The sequence below is a fragment of the Amblyomma maculatum genome, chromosome 7 (assembly GCF_055883805.1).
Source record: "Amblyomma maculatum isolate TAMU_Amacu chromosome 7, ASM5588380v1, whole genome shotgun sequence".
Classification (NCBI taxonomy): Eukaryota; Metazoa; Arthropoda; class Arachnida; order Ixodida; family Ixodidae; genus Amblyomma; species Amblyomma maculatum.
The window spans coordinates 119,080,366-119,101,138 of NC_139350.1; the positions used below are offsets into that span (position 1 = coordinate 119,080,366).

At 47.0% G+C, this 20,773-nt stretch overlaps 1 pseudogene; it reads right to left on the minus strand.

The window, feature by feature from the left end:
* Nucleotides 1–2,662: 2,662 nt before the first annotated feature.
* On the minus strand, nt 2,663–19,722 carry LOC146184553 (uncharacterized; annotated as a pseudogene).
* Between the last annotated feature and the right edge of the window lie 1,051 nt (nt 19,723–20,773).

Consider the following 20,773-nt stretch of genomic DNA (forward strand, 5'->3'; position numbering starts at 1 on the left):
AGGAGGCACTTGGCGCGTGTTACAGACATTAGTTTCCCCCAGATGGCTGCAGCATCATGAACGTTCTCGCCTCTACAAAAAGCCAAGCCTTGACATTATGATTCAGTCCGCCAGTTAAAAAATCGAAATGAAAAAAAAAAAGAAATTGCCCCCGCGAACATCATCGATCCTCGCCACGAAGAATGAGCAGCCGCAACTCGTTTCCCGGAATGACTTTTGAAAACGACCCTTAGATGGCTTGCAGCAGTGCCCCTATAGGCGGCGAACGGGACGTATAGCGCAATACGCCGATTTTAAATATAGTTATGTAACTTGCATACCTACAGATGTCGTTGTATTTGCAGTAAAGCAAGGGTGTGTTACTTTCTTCTTTTCCAACACACTTATTTCTATAAACAAAATTATATCACGGAGGAGGGCAGTAATAAGAAAAACTTTGATATCTTTCTGATAACTTTCTGTTAAATGAACAATCGAGACGGATTTACTTTAGCCGGCATCGAGAGATTACTGCAACCTGAATAAAAAGTGGCTACTCGCACTGAAAACGCAGTTTTTCCATGGTGCAAATATCCCACCACACCACTGATCGCTTTCAGAAGAACGTTTTTGCAGAGAGTGACAGTTTAGTAGTTTGCTTCCATATTACAAGAGATCTTTTCGGCACCTTTTCAATTCCTACCAGCGAAAAGTTCACCAAGCCGTTTAGCGTGCATTTCGAACGTGACTTGCAGTCGAGAATTTACCAGGGATATTCCGCCTGTATATTCGGCCTTCAGTCACGGGGAGAAAGCGCGCCCCACCTCCGACCCGTCTAATTTGACGTACCTCTTTAGCCTTGGAGGCCGCAGTGTAGGTCCGAGGACGAAAGCCTCCACTTCTTTTCTCTCGATCCATCTCTTTTCTGTCACTTCTTTCAATCCGTTTTGAATCTTCGACTGCCGCGCCGCCGCCACTTCGAAACCATTGAATCACGCGTCGCCGGCGTCATTTGAATGATGTGTGTTTGAGTGTTTCGGGAGCTCCGCAAGCCGCTTTGCGGGTGTTGCCTTTGGTGCGCAGACTGCGTCTCCGGTTGTTTTCTCGTGTTGTTCCTTGACGCGCTCGCAATTTGATCATATGAGAGCAACTACAGCTACAGCAGTGATTTGTTTTGTGCCCATGAAGTTCGAAATCTGATCCTATCTCGAGAAACACCGGCCTGCCGCCTTTTCACATTTGCGTGGCCCACTAAAGGGCAGCGTTTAGCTTTGGACGGCACCGCTTATGCGTCGTTGTTTTTGAAATTGTTCGGATACAACTCGGATCGACAAGCAGAAGAGCCGGTACGTCTTTGGAGACAGTGGACAAGCGACCTTACATCTGATTTTTGCCTAGGCCCAATTTTCACTTTACGCTTTATGACAGCCCCCGCTCTCTATAGCATGCTCAATGATAACTATGCTGTACTTGTTTATGTCGGCCACTTTATGCTTATTGATTAGCTTTGATATTTGTGCCAATTCTATACTGTCAGTTGGGTTGCAAGCTGCCGTTTTTTTTTTCAAATCTTTCGTCTTCATAGATAGGATAGTTTACCAGTATACTATTTAACTATCCTACCGCCCGCTTCTATGCGCACTCAGTAAGGATACCTAAATTTTATTATTCATTGCTTCAACGTTAATGTCATGATCCTCGGTTAAAGCTGAATATCTATTCTGTAGAGAGATCCTGAATTCTTCTGCCCTCCCCCTCACTGCTAATTCATTGATAGACTTCTTTCTTACTATTCTTTTCGGTTTCCTCTTCAGATATAGACTAATTCCAGTCCTTACCATCCTGTGGTCACTGCATTATATTGTTACGGGGACACTGCATCATATTGTTGCATCATTATTGTTACGCATAACCTAAATTGGTAAAGTAAATCGGGTGTGACGAAAGCTGTCTTCTCGCGGTCTTGCTCGTCAACAGAGATTTGCCAGTAGCCGCTACGAAGGTCGATGGAGGAAAAGTAGTGGGCTCTATGTAAACAATCCAAGGCATCGTCTATTCGCGGAAGCGGGTAAAAATCTTTCCTTGTAATCATGTTCGGATGTCGATAGTCGATGCAAAAGCGCCAACTTTTGTCTTTCTTTCCAACGAGCACGACAGGAGATGCCCAGGGGCTGTTCGAAGGTTCGATGTTATCGCTGGTCAACATCTTGTCGACCTCCTGCTGGGATGACTTGGCGCTCAGAAAGGGACACACGATAAGGCCTCCTATGTACAGGTTTTGCATCGCCTGTGTCAATGCGGTGAGTCACAACTGATGTTTGGCCCAGAGAACCGACAACAAAGTCAAAAATGTCGGTGAAGGACAACAAAAGATTGATAGGGTCCTGAGTGTGTTCGGCGCTGATGTCAGAGGCAATCATGGCGGAAAGAGGGTGGGTAATGGTAGCGGGGAATACGGGTGTTTGAAGGACGCTTGAAGGTGGGCCAGGAGTGAGTGCACAAATGATGCAGTCTGTGACAGGGGACAAGGTAGCAAGGGATATTTCTTCGAGGAGAACTTGCGGCGACAGACTGAAGTTCAAGATAGGAAGGTAGGTGCTGTTTTGGTTAACGCGTACGATGAGATGAGGAAGAACGATGTTGCGGTCAAGGAAAGACCTCGGTGATAGAGCAAGCAATATAGTCACCACAGGCGGGACAGGTGACAGAGGTAGGTGAACAGCAGAGTCAAGCGGCAGGCGAGCGAACATGGTGAAGTGAAGGTGGGGTGTAGGTTGAGGATGTCCTGTGCAGACAGGTAGGTCCAAACGAAGAAGGCCGCTGGAGCAGTCGATAAGGGCAGAGTGGGCCGTTAAAAGCCAAGGCAGAGGATCACGTTGTGAGGGCACTGGTTGAGGACGGGGAACAAAACAGGGATGTGATGACCAGCAAGGGTGACTCGGGCAGTGCACAGGCCAGTGACGGTAGAAGTACTGCCATCGGCAACGCGAACGGTGGGCGAAGCTGCGGGGGTCTGTACTTACTTGAGGCGGCTGCAAACCGATGAGCTTGAGCACCAGTGTCAATGAGGGCAGAGACGGGAACACCATCCACGAACAGCGAGATGAGGTTACAGGTCGCAGAAATGGGCAGTAGAGGATTTCCAGGTCGGGGTACCAATGCAGCGTCACCTCTGGGAGCCGCATTTTCTAGTTTCCCATGAAGCGGCCGGCAGAAGACGGTGAGGAACTGCGGCGAGGAAGAGGTGAACTGGAACGGCGAGGGGGGGGGAGGGGGAAAGGATAGCGGCTGGACACAGGAGGAAACAGAGTGGTATCGGTGCGGGGCGGCTAATAACGAGGCGAGAAACGGCGGTGACCGTAATCGCAGGTCAACGTAAGTGAAACTTCAAGGTGGTGAAGACCAGCAGCTGCGGCAGTGGCGAGAGATGTGGCCAATACGCGAGCACGTGAAACAGATCGGCCTATTGTCAGCGGAGCGACACTCATCAGCATTGCGGTATCGGTAGCGTGGCGTGTAGGTGTTACAGGGCGTAGCGGTGGCGACCATGGGAGGGACGGCGCTCGAGCTCTGGTTTCCACGGTGTGGCTACAGGGGACACCCAAGTTGGTAACCTCTTCACGGACGACGGCTTGAATGAGAGATACCGTCGCTAGATTGCTGTCCGAGGAGGGCGGATGGGATGCAGCAGGAGCCAGTGCTTCCAGTTCACGACGCACGATGCGGGTCACGTTTTCGGTTTGGAAGGCTGCCTTATGGTCTGCAGAGCCTGCCTCGCACCTGGAGCTAGGGGTGGTGTGGAGAAGCCGGTCGAAGCGATGTGCAATGCGTCTGTGGCCTGCTCGAAATATCGACAAACCTGCAGAACGGAGTCAGCTGTAAAGCAGTCCCGACAGAGTAGAAGATTGAAGGCATCGTCGGCTATGCCTTTGAGGATGGGCCCCACCTTATCAGGTTCTGTCATGTCTTTATCAACTTTTCGACAGAGGGCCAGAACGTCTTGTATATAAGTTATATAGGGCTCGGTAGATGTCTGGGCCCGTGTGGTGAGGTCCCTCTTGGCGACGAGTTGACGGCCAACCGGTTTTCCGAACAGGTCACAGAGTTTTTGTTTGCAAACATCCCAGGAGGGGATATCTGCTTCGTGCTTTTCGAACCACAAGCGTGCCTTTCCAGTGAGATAGAACATGACATTAGCCAGCATCAGCGTGGAGTCCCGCTTGTTGTGCTGGCTAACACGCTCATAAAGCGAAAGCCAGTCCTCGACATCAACCTCATCTGGACTGCAGAATGAGCCAGGGTCACGGGGGTGGGCTACGACGACAGTTGGAGTTGCGGAGGTAGATGGAGCCGCATCGGTTGTGACCGTGACGGTCCCGAGGTGACATCCACTGCGGAGATCCAGCTTCAGATTATGTCGAACCCGCGACCTCTACCAAGATGTTATGGGGATGTACTTAAAGTAACTGGCGTTGCGATGTGCTAAACTCGACGAAAAGACTTCAGTAGCCCTGCAGCATCCACTCTCTCAGCGTCGTCGTCTTTCTTAACGCTTTGTCGTGCACGCGTTCCACGGTCGTCGTCTTTGTCTATGAGCACATAACTTTGGTCATGCGTTTCCCGGTAACAATGTTTTTCTGATTACGTCGGCATTTTGCATAATGCCGGGGTTGGAACACAGTATGAAGCCAATTTCATTTTAGTCTCTCTGTTAGGATTTTTCCACAACCACTTTTAGTTCTTCTATTTGCTGAAGAAAGTATTCATGATCCGTAAGTTATAGCAATCTGAAAACTAGTATCTCAACCTGCTATTCCTAGAACCAATGTCATGGTCACCCATTGCCTGGTCTCCTGCCTGCGTTTTCCTAACCTTGCCATTGAAGCCGCCCATTAGTACAGTATACTGAGTCTTTCCTTTCCGCACTGCCAATTCTACATCTCGTTAGCAGCTTTCGACTGCCTGATCATCATAACTAAATGTAGGCTCGAAGGCCTGTACGACCTTCAGTTGATACCACTTATTATGCTTAATTACAATGCATGCCACCCTCTCATTAATGCTGTAGAATTCCTCTATACTACCAGCTATATTCTTATTGACAAGGAACCCTACCCCTACTTCTCGTCTCTCCAGTAAACTTCGATGACGCAGTACACGTACGCCCTTCATTACAGTAAATGCCTCATTTGGCCTCCTAACCTAACTAAGCACTGTCACATCCCATTCCATATACACTCTAATTCCTCTAACTACTGCTAAAACAGCCTCAATGGCTAGGATTCTAGCGTTAAATGTTGTCAGGGCCAGTTTCCAATGGCACTCTGTCCGGAGCAAGAGATTCTTAACATCCTTTGCTGAGTTGCAAGTTTACCGCCGCCATGGTGAGTCGCTTCGCAGTCACTGGAGGCTGAGGGTTAGAGGTTTGTTATGAGTATTCATAGAAGGTTGTGGCCAATTACTACAGCAGGATTACTAAATCCTGATCTGGTGCGGGAGTGCGTTTCCGGAGGTGTTAAGCTGATAGGTCGCACCCCAATGCTATTTATGTAATTCCATTGCCACGAAGCTTTTTTTTAATTCGAGGGAGAATAGCCACAGCCCTCTTGCACGCGAAGCGGATGTTCTACTTCTATGGCACCACTGCGCAGTTCACCTTATTTAGTTTTATTAATAATTTATTCATTATTCTGACGTAGTTTTAATCTGTAATTTGTATGAAGCAAAATCACATCAATGAGGTGCCTACTGTAGCATTGGACCTTTCCAAAAAATTGAAGCTAGGCTGACTTGGCCCCGTGGTGAATGCTGGAGGTAAGCAATGTTGTCTTGAAACGTAAAATAAGTGAGCACCGAGATGCAACACCAGCAAGCCTGCTCTCCAGAGACCCAAAAGCCCCCATCCAGACGATTGTTTCCATGTTTTCATGACACCTTTAGGCACTTGCTTCTATTTTCATGTGCCCCTTCCTGAACTTTGTTTTTATGAGCTGGTAGGAATTGTATAGGGCTGTGCAAACATTTAAGCATTTCGAATATTGACGCAGATAATGTGGCATCAAAGTCAGGCTTCCAAGCAAAGGGCCCAAACTATGAGGTATTTTCAATTGAGGAAAATAAACTCTGCTTGATGTCAGCACAAATTGTGGCCACACACACTGCCTTCAGTGCAAGCATGCAGCACACAAGAGCTTGAAAGACAATAGAATTATGCCACAATGACCAAGATGAGCATCAGTATTGGCTCTCGTAGCTGTAAATGTGGCTGGACATCAAAGCTTCATTTTTACATCTTTTGGAAGTCCAAAGTAGAGGATAAATGCCAGCTATTTTGTGCACCACAATGTGTTTTGAAGCAGGAAGAGGACCAACCACCATTTTTTTTTGCATTAATGATTTTGGAAAGAGGGCACACCTCCCCAGATTTCTCTGCAGAGGTGTGCAGGACACTGAAAGGGTCGAACCCGGGCCAATACTCAGAGTAAAGGCCGGACCCGGGGTGACTTGAATCCAGATCATGAATTCCACAGTGCTCAAGTTTCATCCGCTGCTCTTACTTGTGGCTTCAATGACTAATTCTAATACAGTGAATAATAATAAGCACACAGATCCTAATAATGAGCATTCAGAGAGCGTGTCTCAGTCATAGTGCCTGCAAGGCATGCTGAAACTCTATAACTGTGCGCCTGAGCAATTGCAAAGCAACTTCGGCAGGGCGGATGCTTTGACAACAGGAGGCCTGGCTTCCACCGAGGCTATGTTGTGGCTACGAGCAAGCCAAAATAGAGACGCGAGAGATGTCAACATGGTGAGAATCTCTAAACGGATAATGAAACATCTCGTAATGGCAAGGGCGCCTGGCGGACGGGTGAATCAACATCGGGTGAGAACAGAGATGGCCTCACGTTGGGAGGATGCTTAATTTTTGCATTTGAGATCATCATCATCATCAGCCTGACTATACCCACTGCAGGGCGAAGGCCTATCCCATATTTCTCCAATTAACCCGATTCTGTCCTAGCTGCATCCACTTGACCCGTTGGAACTTCTTAATCTCATCCGCCCACCTAACTTTCTGCCGCCCCCTGCTACGCTTTCCTTCCCTTGGAATCCAGTTTATTACCCTAAGCGACCATCGGTTATCCTCTCTTCGCTCTACATGTCCTGCCCATGTCCATTTCTTCTTCTTAATTTCCACTAAAATGTCGGTAACTTGAGTTATTTCTCTGACCCACTCTGCACGCTTCCTATCTCTTAATGTTACGCCTACCATTTTTCGTTCCATAGATCTCCGGGTTGCCCTCAACTTAAGTAGAACTCTCTGGGTTAGCCTCCCCGTTTCAGCGCCATAGGTGAGTGCAGGTAAGATGCAACTGTTATATACTTTTCTCTTTAGCGATACCGGTAAGCTGCTAGACATAATCTGCAAGTGCTTGCCAAATGCGCTCCATCCCAATCTTATTCTTCTTATTTCCTTTTCATGGTCCGGATCTGCGGTTACTACCTGTCCTAAGTAGACATATTCCCCTACTACTTCCAGTACTTCGCTATCTAATGTAAACTGCTGTTCCTTCCCGCGGTTGTTGAACATTACTTTAGTCTTCTGCATATTGATGTTCAAGCCTACTTTTCTACTTTTCCTGTCTAGGTCATCAATCATTATTTGTAAGTCATCTCACGAGTTGCTTATCAAGGCAATGTCATCAGCAAATCGCAGATTACTGAGGTATTCTCCATCTACCCTTATCCCTAACTGCTCCCATTCCAAGTCTCTGAGAACTTCCTCTAAGTAAGCTGTGAATACTACTGGGGAGATTGTGTCTCCTTGCCTAACACCTTTCTTTATGGGAATTTTGTTACTTTATGCAGAACTATGGTTGCTGTGCAGCCACTGTATATATCTTCCAGCGCTTTCACGTACGGCTCGTCTACCCCCTGATTTCGCAATGCCTGCATCACCGCCGAGGTTTCAACTGAGTCAAATGCTTTTTCGTAATCAATGAATGCTTTGTATATGGGCTGGTTATATTCCGAGCATTTGTCTATCATTTTAGATGCCTAAGGCCAAATGTGCGCAAGTTGTGAGTACACGTGATCGGTGTGTCCGGCCCGATCTGCCCGAAACAAATATACCCTGGTCCGGGCCAGGCCAGCGTGTTTCAGACCGGCTAGGGCACACCTCTACTTCTCTGCTAGCTGTTCTTAACATAAACTGACCTCCGAAGAATGCCACTCCAGCCCATGCTGATGCCTCAGTTGGAAGCAGCACTACACACATCAGTCTATGCACCTCAGGCTGGTACTCGGTGCAGCAACCCCACTTTTGTCGCGTGCGCAGTGTCTTTGCTCATATATTTTGATTTTCAGGTAACAAGCAGCTCAGGCCAGTGGTAGGTATCAAAATGCAATCACACAGGCACAGAACGCTAGCATAACTACATGCAATGTGCCAAAATTTTAAGCCATGCTTAGCTTTGGGGGAAGCCAGATCGAGACTGCATGATGCGCTGATGCAGTAGCCAGCGAAGCTCATGTCTTTGCCGGTGTCCTATACCCACTTTTTTTAGTTGCTCGAACCAGAGCTACCTCAACGAAATGTAAGAATGCGTGCACTAATGCTTCTGCATTAAAAATAGCTCGGCCTAAGAGTAAGCTATCCAGACAGATGTCATGCTAGGGCAGCATGGTACCTCAAAAATTCTTAATATTACCAGTTAAAATTATTCCGCAAAAAATCGCTTTACATAACCACATTTCTGGACCTGATTAGCCCAAGCTTATTAGAATTGTGGTGGCAGAACGGCACTGATTTTGTGGACAACAAGTACAAGACAGCATGAAATGCCTCATACACATTAGGAGTGGACAAGTTTAATCATGAATCCCCAACTCGCCCAACGTTCTGCATTACTTGAAAAATATCCTCGCAGTTTGAATGGACCATATGCTGGACACTCTTCGTATTATCGAAGTTTATGGCAAACAAATGTTTCAATTTCAGTCACCGCCCGCTCGAGGTTGTCGTTGGACTGCTCCAGCTCGCGGATGTAGCTGTGCATCTCCTCGCGGGAAGCCGAAACCTCTGCCAGCTGCGCCTGCAGGTCATGCACCTGACGGCTTCCCTCACGCTGCACCTGCTGCACCTTCTTCTGCAGGTTCTCATTGTCGACCTGGAGGCGGCCCGCCGCCGCCCGCAGCTCCCGGTTGGAGGCCTCAAACTTCTCCAGCTGCGTCTCCAGCTCTACCTTCAGTTCCCGTCTGCTCACCTTGGATTCCTCCAGCTTCAGCTGGGCATCACGCCACCTGTGCCCAAAACTCAAATTGAGGCCATGTGTAGACTCACCTTTATTCACAGTAATTACAGGTTAGTTAGAGCCAACTCTGCAGTGCCAGTGATTATTAACAGAACTCAGTCCTTGCACAGGAAGGGACGACACGTGGGGTTCCTTTAAGGAGATCCCAGAGAAGGCTTGTGACCAAACCAGCGTAAATGATGGCACAACTCAAAATTAAGCTCAGCTCAATGGAAATATGTCAGTGAAGGCCCAGTACACAACATATTTCATTTCCACTCAGCACAGACTCCTTCAAACAGAATCTCCCCTGTTGATACACACTGTTCAAGGAACAAGCTGAGAGATATTTCCAAAAAAGGTGTGAAATTCTGCTTTTCACTACAATAAATCTGGCCTCATTCAAAAAGTTGAATCAAATGTTGTTGCCACAGATGTAACAAGCTGCCACATCACAAAAGGACATTTCCTGGGCATCATGATGGGCTAGCCTGTGGTTGCTCATCCCTGAATGGAAAGGTCCACCAGAGAAATGTTGCAGGAGAATGTTACCCACTTGGCCTCAAACATGAGGGCCTGCTCCCGGTAGAATGCAGCTTCCTCCTGGGGACTCTTGAAGGACCTTTCCATAGCGGTCGTGAAGAAGGCTGTCACTCCTCTGTCAGCCTCCCACTGCACAATGGCAAAACAATCAGCTCCACTAGCCTCCACTCACAAGAGACACTCTAATGTGGTTCAAGCAGGAAACGTTTTCAAGAAGCCAAAAAGAAAAAGATATAGCACGTCCCAGCAGATGTACCAGCTTTTGCAGCAGAAATGTTTTTCTCCAAAGCTGCAGCAGAGAAAAAAAAGCGGCGCTGTGGGAAATTTCAGCTTTTTCCCTCAATTTCACATTTTGGCTCTTACCACAGTAAAGCGATGAAAAAAGAATCCCTAAGCGATACTGCTCTCTTAGTAAAAAAAAGAACCTCGAAGATATGGAGAAAAAATATGAATGAATACAGTGAAATATTTCTTCTGGGTGAAATGCAAAAGTGTGCGAAAAAAGCTCACACAAAATATGAGGATATCACCTGCACGCACTATTTCTTAATGACCCCAGAAGAAGGGGCCCCGCCGGGGTGGTGCAGTGGTAAGACGCCCGACTACTGTGCCGGAGTTCCCGGGATCGAATCCCGGCCTCGGCGGCTGCGTTTCGATGGAGGCGAAACGAAGTGGCGTCCGTGTGCTGTGCGATGTCAGCGCACGTTAAAGATCCCCAGGTGGTCGAAATTACTCCGAAGCCCTCCACTACGGCCCCCCTTTCTCTCTATCCACTTTCACTCCCACCTTCATCCCTTCCCTTACGGCGCGGTTCAGGTGTCCACAGAGCAAGTGTGACAGATACTGCGCCTTTCCTTTCCTATGAACCAACCAACCAACCAACCCCAGAAGAAGGGGAATGCTTCTGGTGCCATCTGCAAGCAAAGGACAAACAAGCGACAGCAGCCACAATGCAAGCTGCATCACGATCGCGACTCCCAAATATAGCTGTTAAAGAAAAATCCTTCCTGGTAACCCCGGAAAAACAGTGGTCCTTGATTCAAACACCTCAACACGATGAATTTCTCTTCAACTGCACAGCTTCTGGCGTAAGGTACTGCTTTTCTTCATAGCCATATATGGCTGCACTAACTAAAGAGCAACTCTGCTTTGGGGGGAGAGCAGGTCGAGAGAGGACCCAACAGGAGAGCCACACTGTACGCAACAGGCAAAAGTATAATAGGAGGATGCCACGCGGTTCTCTCGGTGGCTATTCGCTCATGATATGAATCCTAGGGGAGTTAATACAATGACCTATACTTGCACTGGCTCAAAGGTTCTGATTCGTTTTTACTGGGCAGCGAGAAATAGCCCAGTTCCGATGTTGTTCAGAGTCATAAACCTTCAGTGATGCTTAACATTTTGGAGCTAATCCTAGCTGTGAAAAAACTTTATGTGACACTAACTTCTGACTTCAGGTAGAACTGTCATGTTAACATCACATCACCCGTCCTAAAACATGTCAAACTAGCACCATCTGAAGCAAAGTTAACTGTGTGGTGTGTGTGCCTTCTTTTCTCTTTCCCTGCATCTGTTTTCGCTGGTTTCCTTTCGATTCAATATAAACCGACTAGCCCAGCGGTTTACTCTCCTAATTTTTGTGAAACGCGACATCTCAGGAAATTCGGCACATAACATTTGCACGAACAAACAGTGGCACTCAGCCATTGCAGTCCTCCTTACCATCATTATCAAATATTGCTACGAGGCGTTCCCGAGCGGTACGAGTCTCAGTTCAACATCAGAAGCACCTCCGAAATACCAGTGCACACCATTAATACAGGTTCAGCTTCAGTGTCCTTGAGTTGCACAAGTTCTAATATTGCCAAGGGTAGGTACACGGTAAGGCCGGCGGTTTACCGGACTAGCTTCGCCGGTATTAATACGGTGTGTCAACACTGAAGTTTGGCCGAGAAGACAGTTGCTGAAATGAAATCGAAGGTGTCCTTGTAGGAATGCAAGGGTTTCGAGAGAGTGCGAGCGTGGTCTGGTGGAAGATCCGTAGCAATCATTGCTGATGTAAGGTCGGAATGAGAAGTGGCCAAGAGCTGTGATGCACAATAATCAGGTTGGAACTCAAGTGTAACAGCAGAAAGGGTGCACTCAGTGAGAGGAAACAGGTACGCAAGTGCAATGCCTTGGGACAAGACTTGGGCAGAGACGCTGAAGTAAAGAATCGGAAGGCAAGTGCGGTTGACGGTGACAACACTGTGAGGAAGGCTGACAATGCGCTGAAATACAACATCAGTGATAGGGCAAGTAAGGTAGGCGCCATCAGGAACAGAGGGGAAAGGAGACATGGGAACATAGATGGCAGTTTCAGGTGGCAGGTGATCATATTCAGCAGCGCGGAGACAGGGCATCTGCGAGGCGCTGTTGGAGCAGAGTGGGAGGTCCAAGCGTAGAAGGCCAAAGGTGCAGTCGATAAAGGCAGCATGGGCAGTCAAAAAACCAATACAAAGCTATACCTTGTGCAGAATGTATTTTTATGAAATTTTGCACCTTTAAAAGTTTGATCCCGAGCCCTTGACCTAGTTAAACCAAACCTTTCATTACACAAGCATTGCATTCAATAAGGAGTTTCCAGGAGATTTAAAGGTTTTTCATAAATCATGGCAATTCACAGGCTTTAGCAAATGCACCAAACTAAACTATTGATCAGAGAGGTAACATGTAGATTCTTTCATTTTCACACAACAAAGAATGAAATACCTCACGATCAACTGATAATCACCAATTCCTAAACTCGTTCATAGTTTGTTTCAGTTCCTTACTTCCTACAGCACCGAAGAACTGCAATTTCGGATTAAAATAAACAATAAGAAATGTGTGTGAAATCGGAGAAAAGGAGGTAAGAGCACAGGTGTCGCAGTTGTGACATCAGTACAGTAAACAGCAATCACAGGAGGCGGACATATGATTGATGGATATAATTAAAGGATGTTCTACATAACTAAAACCGCTTTATGATGTAGTCAGCACCAAAAACGATGACCAAGGCGGGAGAACGACACAATACTTGATGCAAACAGCTTGATTCAATGCCTCGAAGATCATAGAAAGAGCTCAACACTGCTAAAAGCTACGATTGACGCCGTAGACAGGAAGGGAAATTTAGACCACCTGGGCTTCTGTATTATGCCCTAAATCGCAACAGCACATGGACACTTACTTTTTGCCTCCAATTTGAAAGCGGTCACTGCGGCGGGGGTCGATCCCGCATCCTTGGGCAAAGCAGTCGAGCGTCCTAACCACTGCACCACCGCAACACGGCCCGCAAAGATTTGTATGAGAGCATGGAGAATTTTTTTTATGGTGCATGGAGTTTTTGTTTCTTTCTGCATGCATGAGAGGCACTAGTATAGCACTAGAGGCACTCAACAGTGTAATGTGTACCTGTTTGATTGAAAATGTCTTTAGCGCCACCAATGGCGTTTACACAAACGACGGCGAACAACAACAGAAGCGTCCTAGTGCACATCAACAGTTCTCTAGTCGCACTAGGAGCACATCTGTCACCACGGTCACGGTGGCCAGAACACACAAGGACAACCTTCAGGATGTGCTAGATACAAGAACAGCGCGAGTTCCTCCCCAACGGGCAAGCATTTCGAGAGCACATTTTCCTGGCTTTCCATCGAGATTTCCCCAGGCGGTGCAACGAACAGGGTTGGGCAATAGAATCAGGTGTCACACCCAGTTGGGCTTTTGCCGCGTCTGTTTCCTTCCTACGTACACCCACCGCGTTCTTTGTCCTAGGTAGAAGGGAGCAAAATGTAATGCGCCAGACCGGACGGACACAGCGCTGTTTCTTTTTCCGTCTTGCCTTGGTGCCCTACATTTGTTCCCTTCAATCATGTACCAACAAGCATATACCCTTCGGACAAGGTGTCGCATGCGCGAGAGGGCGACAAATAGCAGGTTTCTGCCCCTAGGCCCGATGGTGTTCCGCGTTTGCTCCGACAAAGCTGCTTCAAAGCAACTGGCGTTGGTCAGAACACGGATGGCTCTGAGCACACACTGGACGAAAGAGAAATAAAGGCAATACAGCCTGCCCGAGCAGCCTCCAAGACGAACGCGAGCTGCGAATTCCCATTCAATCTAAGTGTTGCTCAATGGAGTGGCGACAAAACCGAGGTGACCGAGAGAAAAAGCGGCGCCTCGCTCGTTACAACAAAGCTTGACAATTCATAGAAGAAAGCTCCAACACGGTGTAGGGGCTGAAGGAGAGAAGGCCCTACCTGTGCGCCCAGGCCAGGTAGCGTCGAGGTCGGTGCCCACTACGCCAGCGACTGCCCGAGATCGGCTGGCAGAAGCGATGACAAGGTGTAAGAGCAGCACTGCGATTACGACAGGGTGAACACGATCGCGAACCGGTAAGCACTTCGCAATCCTCACACAATTGGGGGACAGAAAACCACGGACAATTCCAACCCGTCCATGTTTGACACATGGGCTAGGAATGCGCAGCCGCGCATTTTTTCACTTAGGGTAAAGAGGGCGCAACTAGACGAAGGAATGAAACATTAGGCTTTGGATATCATCAAAAAGTAGGCAAAACCTGCATCAGGGTGAGTTTTACATTGTGCATTCTTTTTTTCCCCCGTTCCGCAAAGTTCTGGGGCGGTGCCGCAGGTGCGGCAAGCGTGCAGCGCCGCGTAATTCCGTCTCCTCAACGGTAGGGTCTCGCGACTTCTTTCTCCTCACTGGTTGCCTCTGAGCGGGTTAAACGGCAATTGTTACCGAGAGGTGCCTCTGAACGCAACCTAAAGGTAACATACACTCACTGAAGGCAGGAAATGATACGGTGAAGCTAATTTATTAGTGTTACCGTTGGCATGCCGTAACCTCGTGGTTCTGTTCATGGCTGGTTTTGCGGTTATTAAGAATTAAAAACATTATATAATGCAACCTAAAGGGAACAGCCCCCCGTAAAGATCTTGTTAGCTTATTTTAACGTTGCGTTTAAAAAAAATCAGAAAAAGTTACACTTGAAGTATTCGAACAGATGTTTTACATGCTCAGTGCTCAGGTAAGCAGTGCCAATCCATTGCGCCATTGAAACTTTTTTTTTAACGTGGTATTTATTATACAGAAAGGGTTATGTACACAGACTATTTACAATTCCCTCAGCCATTGCTGAGATGCACAACAGAAGACACGACGTTTTAAAAGGCAGGCAAAAATAAGCACCATGCCACCAGCGGAAACCAGTCAGGTTGAAAGTCATTTTTATCATAAGTGTCCTTCAGTTACAGCATCATTCTGCTAAAATGGAGTCTAGGTAGAACAACAGGTTCAGCGTTGCGATCCGACATGCGTGTCTTCCACAAGCTATGAAGTCCAATAAGGAAAACCATGTCATATGGTTCGTAATCAGATTGTGTAACAGCAATGTACCGCACACTGTGCGCATTTAGAACAAAGTCTTTCTTTACAGTTCTTTGCAGCACATCCCAAAAAAGAATTGCGTCTTTGCAATTAATAAAACAGTGCTCAATTGTTTCAGGCACATCACACAGACGGCAGTTTACAAAAGATACAAAAATATTTTTTCTATGGAGCCATGTGTTAACAGGTAGAGCTTCGGTGTGTAATTTAAAGAAAAATGTTTTCCTGCAAGGAGAAATCTGCATTTTGCGCATCCTTTTTAACACATCATCATCCCTAAAACCAAAGTATAAAGAACGATACAGTGGTGGCGGAAAAAGCCTTGCTACCAAATCCTTGTATAGTATCTTGCGCGAAACAGAATATAAGTACTAATTCGAGAATCGTACTGTCAAAAACATCACTGAGGCATAAACTTCCTGCATAAATCCTAGTAACTGCGGGCGGTCAGTAAAATCTGAAGAAACCACTAAGTCGGGAAGTAGATTCATGAAATTAACTTGTAGTAATTCTCTAATAATCGTATGTGAACAATCACGAAAAAAGAAGAAGAAACGGGCAACTAACTGCTTCACATGCAGATGCACTAAGCCGAGCCCCCCTGCACAAACAGGTCTGAATAGGTTATCACGCCGAATCAGTCCAAAATTGGATGACCAAATAAACATCGCAAATATTCGGTGAAAACGCTGGATGTAATGCCTAGCACAGTGGAGGACCTGAAGCACATAATAAATTTTTGTCGCCTAAAACATGTTGCAGGCCTGAGTCCGACCTAATAATTAAAGCCGATAGGAGACGAATGTATTAGCATAACGCTGGAGTACTAGAACGCGCTCTTTCCAGTAATTTGAACTTGACTTAAATGCATGCAGTGGAACGCCCAGATATTTAGGGGGCACACATGACCCTTCAACTCCAGCATATAGGGGTGGTGTTGAGCCCCACGAACCAAACCAAAGGCCGGAACTCTTGGAGTGATTCATCGGAGCACCAGAAACAACGCGAAATTCTTCTATGCTGGATATAACTTTTTCTATGCTTGGTTTGTCAGTGCAGAAAAACGCAAGATCATTCGCATATGCAAGCACTTTAACCTCATTTCCAAGGAGAGGGAAGCCATGGATACTACTGTTATGTAAAACACTCTGACAAAGTGGTTCCAAGTAAAGAGCAAAAAGCAGTGGAGACATCGGACAGCCTTGCTTCACAGAAGAGTTGATTGGTATGGGGCTTGATAGGTGGCCATTTACAATTAGGCGAGTCGAACAATTTCTGTAGCAATGTTGCACCCCCTTCAGTACTACAGAAGCAACGTTCCCTCGTTCCAGAAGAGAAAACAGGAAAGAATGACGAACTCGATCTAATGCTTTTGCGAGGTCGACCTGAAGTAAAGCAAGCTGATCATGAGAGCAGGAGCACGATTCGAAGATTGTGCGCGCAATATGTACATTACTTTGTATGGCTCGGCCCCTCAAACCGCACGTCTGGTGAGGGCCAATGAGAACCGACATTGTGAACTGTAGGCGATTTGATAAAATTTTGGCGAAAATCTTGTAATCCACATTTGCCAGTGTGATTGGTCTATAGCCTTCCACTGAGCGTAATTTGTCTTCATCAGTACTCTTTGGAATTAGGACTGTGTGGCATTTTGTAAAAGTTTCGGGAAGGGCTTCTAGATCCAAACTTATCGCGAAGACATCTAGCAGGTTAGGAGCAAGAATAGTTTTAAAAGCTTTCTAAAATTCAGAGGAAATGCCATCAGGATAAGGCGTTTTTGAGAGAGGTAACTGATCAAAAACAACTTCTATCTCTTGCTGCGTGAAAGAGCTACTAATTACAGAACAATCATCTTCTGATAAAGGGGTCAGCAGGGACGTGAAACGCGAGATGTGAGAATTTCTTACAGGAGGAATGGCACTAAACAACATCGAGTAATAATCTACGAATGCGGACGTAACCTCATCTGTACTCGCAACCAATGTGCCATTACGCATTAATCCCGGAATCAGCTTTGCAGTCGCATGATGACGTTCATCAAGCAAAGCTTGCCGCATCGGCCGTTCGCAGTGCAAAGCACGCTTGACACGAGATCGAATTAAAGCACCGCTGTATCGTTACGCATCATGCCTTTGTAACTCACTTTTGACACTAGCAATTTCGTCCGTATATGATCCAGGGGATTCACATTCTAGCTAATACAGGTTACACAAGTTTTTGTTAACTGCCTGCTCCTGGTGTTTCCTGTAGAAAGATTAAATTGAGCCAAGTTCAATTGCTATCGCACGTACTTCCTGCTTGAACATTTCCCAAGCGGCGAACAATGGTAGATTTCTGGAAAAACATGATTGGAACTGTGAGCGCACACGAATGATAAATTCTTGGCCATTTACCAGCGATGAGTTTAACTTCCAAAGTTCCCACTGCGGCCTAAACTTTGAATGGTCATTGCCACCGAGCCGGGCTACTACCATGCTATGATCAGAAAACAAAACCGGTATAATTTCGCAAACAAGCCAGCGGGAAACTAATGTACAAGATGCATAGATCCGGTCTAGACGAGCGTGTGAATGCCCCTGAATGTGGGTGAATGATCTAAAAGCACGGCAAGACGCCCGTGTATCAACCAGTCCCGCATCTTCTGTAACACGGAACAAAATTTCCCCACTCCTGTCACTGCGTGCGTCTGGACTAGAACGATCAATGGCGTTGCAAACACAGTTGAAGTCGCCCATTAGCACAAGATGTCGGTCACAGTCAAGTAAGCTGGCTGTGTTAAAAAAAAAAAAAACTTATGCGCTGTGTCACAGTAATAAAATCATAAACATTAATTATCCGCCATGGCTTCCTAAAGAGTAGAAAATCGCAACATATCAACCGACCCTCGGCGTCGATATTATAAGTTAGGCCAGTACAAGGCAGCGTCTTTCGCAGAAACAGAAAACAACCTGCCGGCAAGCCCATAGCATGCGCAACAATGACATTAAAATCTGCCAAAAAGGGCTGTAGTGCCCTCTCTGTTTCCTCCTCTCTCTCTACCTTCGTCTCTTGGACTGCCACAATATCTAGACGCCTGATGTGCAAAAGTCGGCGAATTTGCATCTGTCTCTGGCGAGACCTGAGACCCCGTACATTGAGAGTTGCAAGCACTATCTCTTCAGAGACCGCCATGGTGACAGCACATAGTTTTGCCTACAATTCCATTTGCCTTTCGGAGGACGGCGAAGCCGCCTCTGAACCACCGCCAGGCCTCCTCGACCGCGAACGCCGGCACTTCCCTTTATGCTTCGACGCTCGACCGCGACGACGATGCTTGTTGCCAGCTTGGTCGTCCTCCTTACTGGACTCGGAGGCACATGATGCACGGCATTTCAAGACTGGCTCGTCGGCAGCCGCGAGCCCGTCAGTCACTGGAACTTGGCCCTGGTCTGGACGTTGTTGCACAGCAACGACCACAGGGGTCACAATATCCGCGGTGACACTCGCTTGGTGTTCGGGAACGATTGGTGGATCGTCTGCGCTTGGCTCCTTGTCCGAAGCTTGACATGACATCTCGCCCAAGGCCTGAGACGTTGAGTTGTTCCCATTACCCTCGGACGCGCATGAGCAGTATTTTGTTCCTCAGTATCCTGTGGAGTAGCACTTGAGGACGCGGCCACAACGCCGACAGGAAGGTCGCCAGACGCATCAATTATCTCAGACGCGTCCATGATGTACTCCCGTAATGCTTCGTCAGGAGGCCAGGCTCGGTGCCGAAGCTTGTCCGCGTATGTAACCCCACACTCCTCTGCTGTGTGGCCGAAACGCCGGTAATCTTTGCAACGCGGCGTACAGCAGTGCCGACGAGTGTATCCAACACGGTTGCAGCGGAGACAGAGAGGTGGTCGGCCAGGTATCAAAACGAGGCTCTACACTCCACACACAGTTAGCTGATGTGGAACGTCACCAACGCTAACCCCTTCGGCAAGAGTCAAAGTCACATCTCGGCTGAGCGTCTTCATCTGTTCCATAACGGCAACTTTCCAGTTTTCCCTCGAAATCGAGGTGACTTTGCCATAAGCTTGTAGAGCTTCACAAATAAAGAAGTCATCCAAGCGTTCAGGCAGCCAGAGAAGTTTCGCCTTTATCTCCTTCGGTTCTGGATCCACAACAACACAGCGATGGTTCTTAACCAATAAATCTCCACATGAGACTAGTTTTTCTTTAGAGTGCGCCGATTTACATGTAACCATCCAGACATGCGACATTTGAAATTGTCCGATAGAGCTTATTCCAAATCCACCACGTTCCGAAGGGCGTCTCTGAAGTCTTGGGCACGGTAGGGGCGACCGACGAGGTCAACATGCATAAAAACAGAGTCGAAGACAAGCTTACCAGTTGGGAAACGCGGAAGGACAACACGGTAATCATTACTGCTGGCATTACCGTGAGCAGTACCTCCGCCAAAGGCCGGTTGAACCTTTGTAGCGGAGAGCATCGCGAATCGCTAGCACACGGTACGGCGTCTTCGTCGTTCTCACAACGAGTGCGGCAGGCTTCGTATGTGCTGTTATTCCTTTTTTCAAATATTTCCGCTGTCTGTCGCCAGTTGACGCTGCTCAGCGGACCCTACCTTTGAGAGAACGGAATCTCGCTGCAGGCGCGAGTTCAAGCAGCGTTACTAGAAGTTTGTTTCAGTGTTGTTCAGCATGCTGCGGGAGTATAGCGGACCAATGGGAGCTTTTCTCCTTGAGTTACGCTCACCAACGCCGCAAGGGGCTTCCTTGTTCACGGTTCGTTCGGCATCTGTTCCATTGTCGGCGAGTGTCTTTTTCCTGGTTTCGGGCTGTCGCTCGCAGGTTTCGTAGTGAGTGCAGCCTCGAAATGAAAGAACACACAAGGCAGATGCTGCAGCGGCATGTCGTCAGCATACTACTCATGACAACGGAGTCTTTATAAAAACAATACCATCACTCAGGAAACGTTCGACAAGCATATGACATATCATTTTAATCCGAAATTTTCCCAGGCCTGTACAAAAATAGGAATAAAAAATTGAATGAGCTGTATCACATCGAACTTTTTCCGGCCTAACATGACAGCAACTCGTCTGAAACGGCAAAGCCTTCGTTAAGCGCTAGATGAGAAACAATCCAGTTAGAACTGAAGATCAGAATGGCTAATTTATAAAGATATAATGTAAGTTGCAAAATGCTCGCATGACAAAGTATACTATAACCATCAATATAAACGCTATAAGGTTGAGTTTTAAATTTTATTTTAATTTATATATAGCAAATGTCTCATGTCGTAATATAACATTTTAATACTAGAAATAATCTTTCTTCAATAAAAAGTTTTAACTGATATTTTCATTATTTCATGAAATGATAGCAAATCTCTTTCAAGCACTAATTCCTAGCACCTTTCTCTTTCTTTTTCAAGTATAAATTTCAACTAACAGTTAAATTTGCAGCTATCTGTGCAATAAGGCCTGCCTTAGAGAGCAAGCACTACCCATTATTTTGGTAGAGTTTGCTTATTAAAGA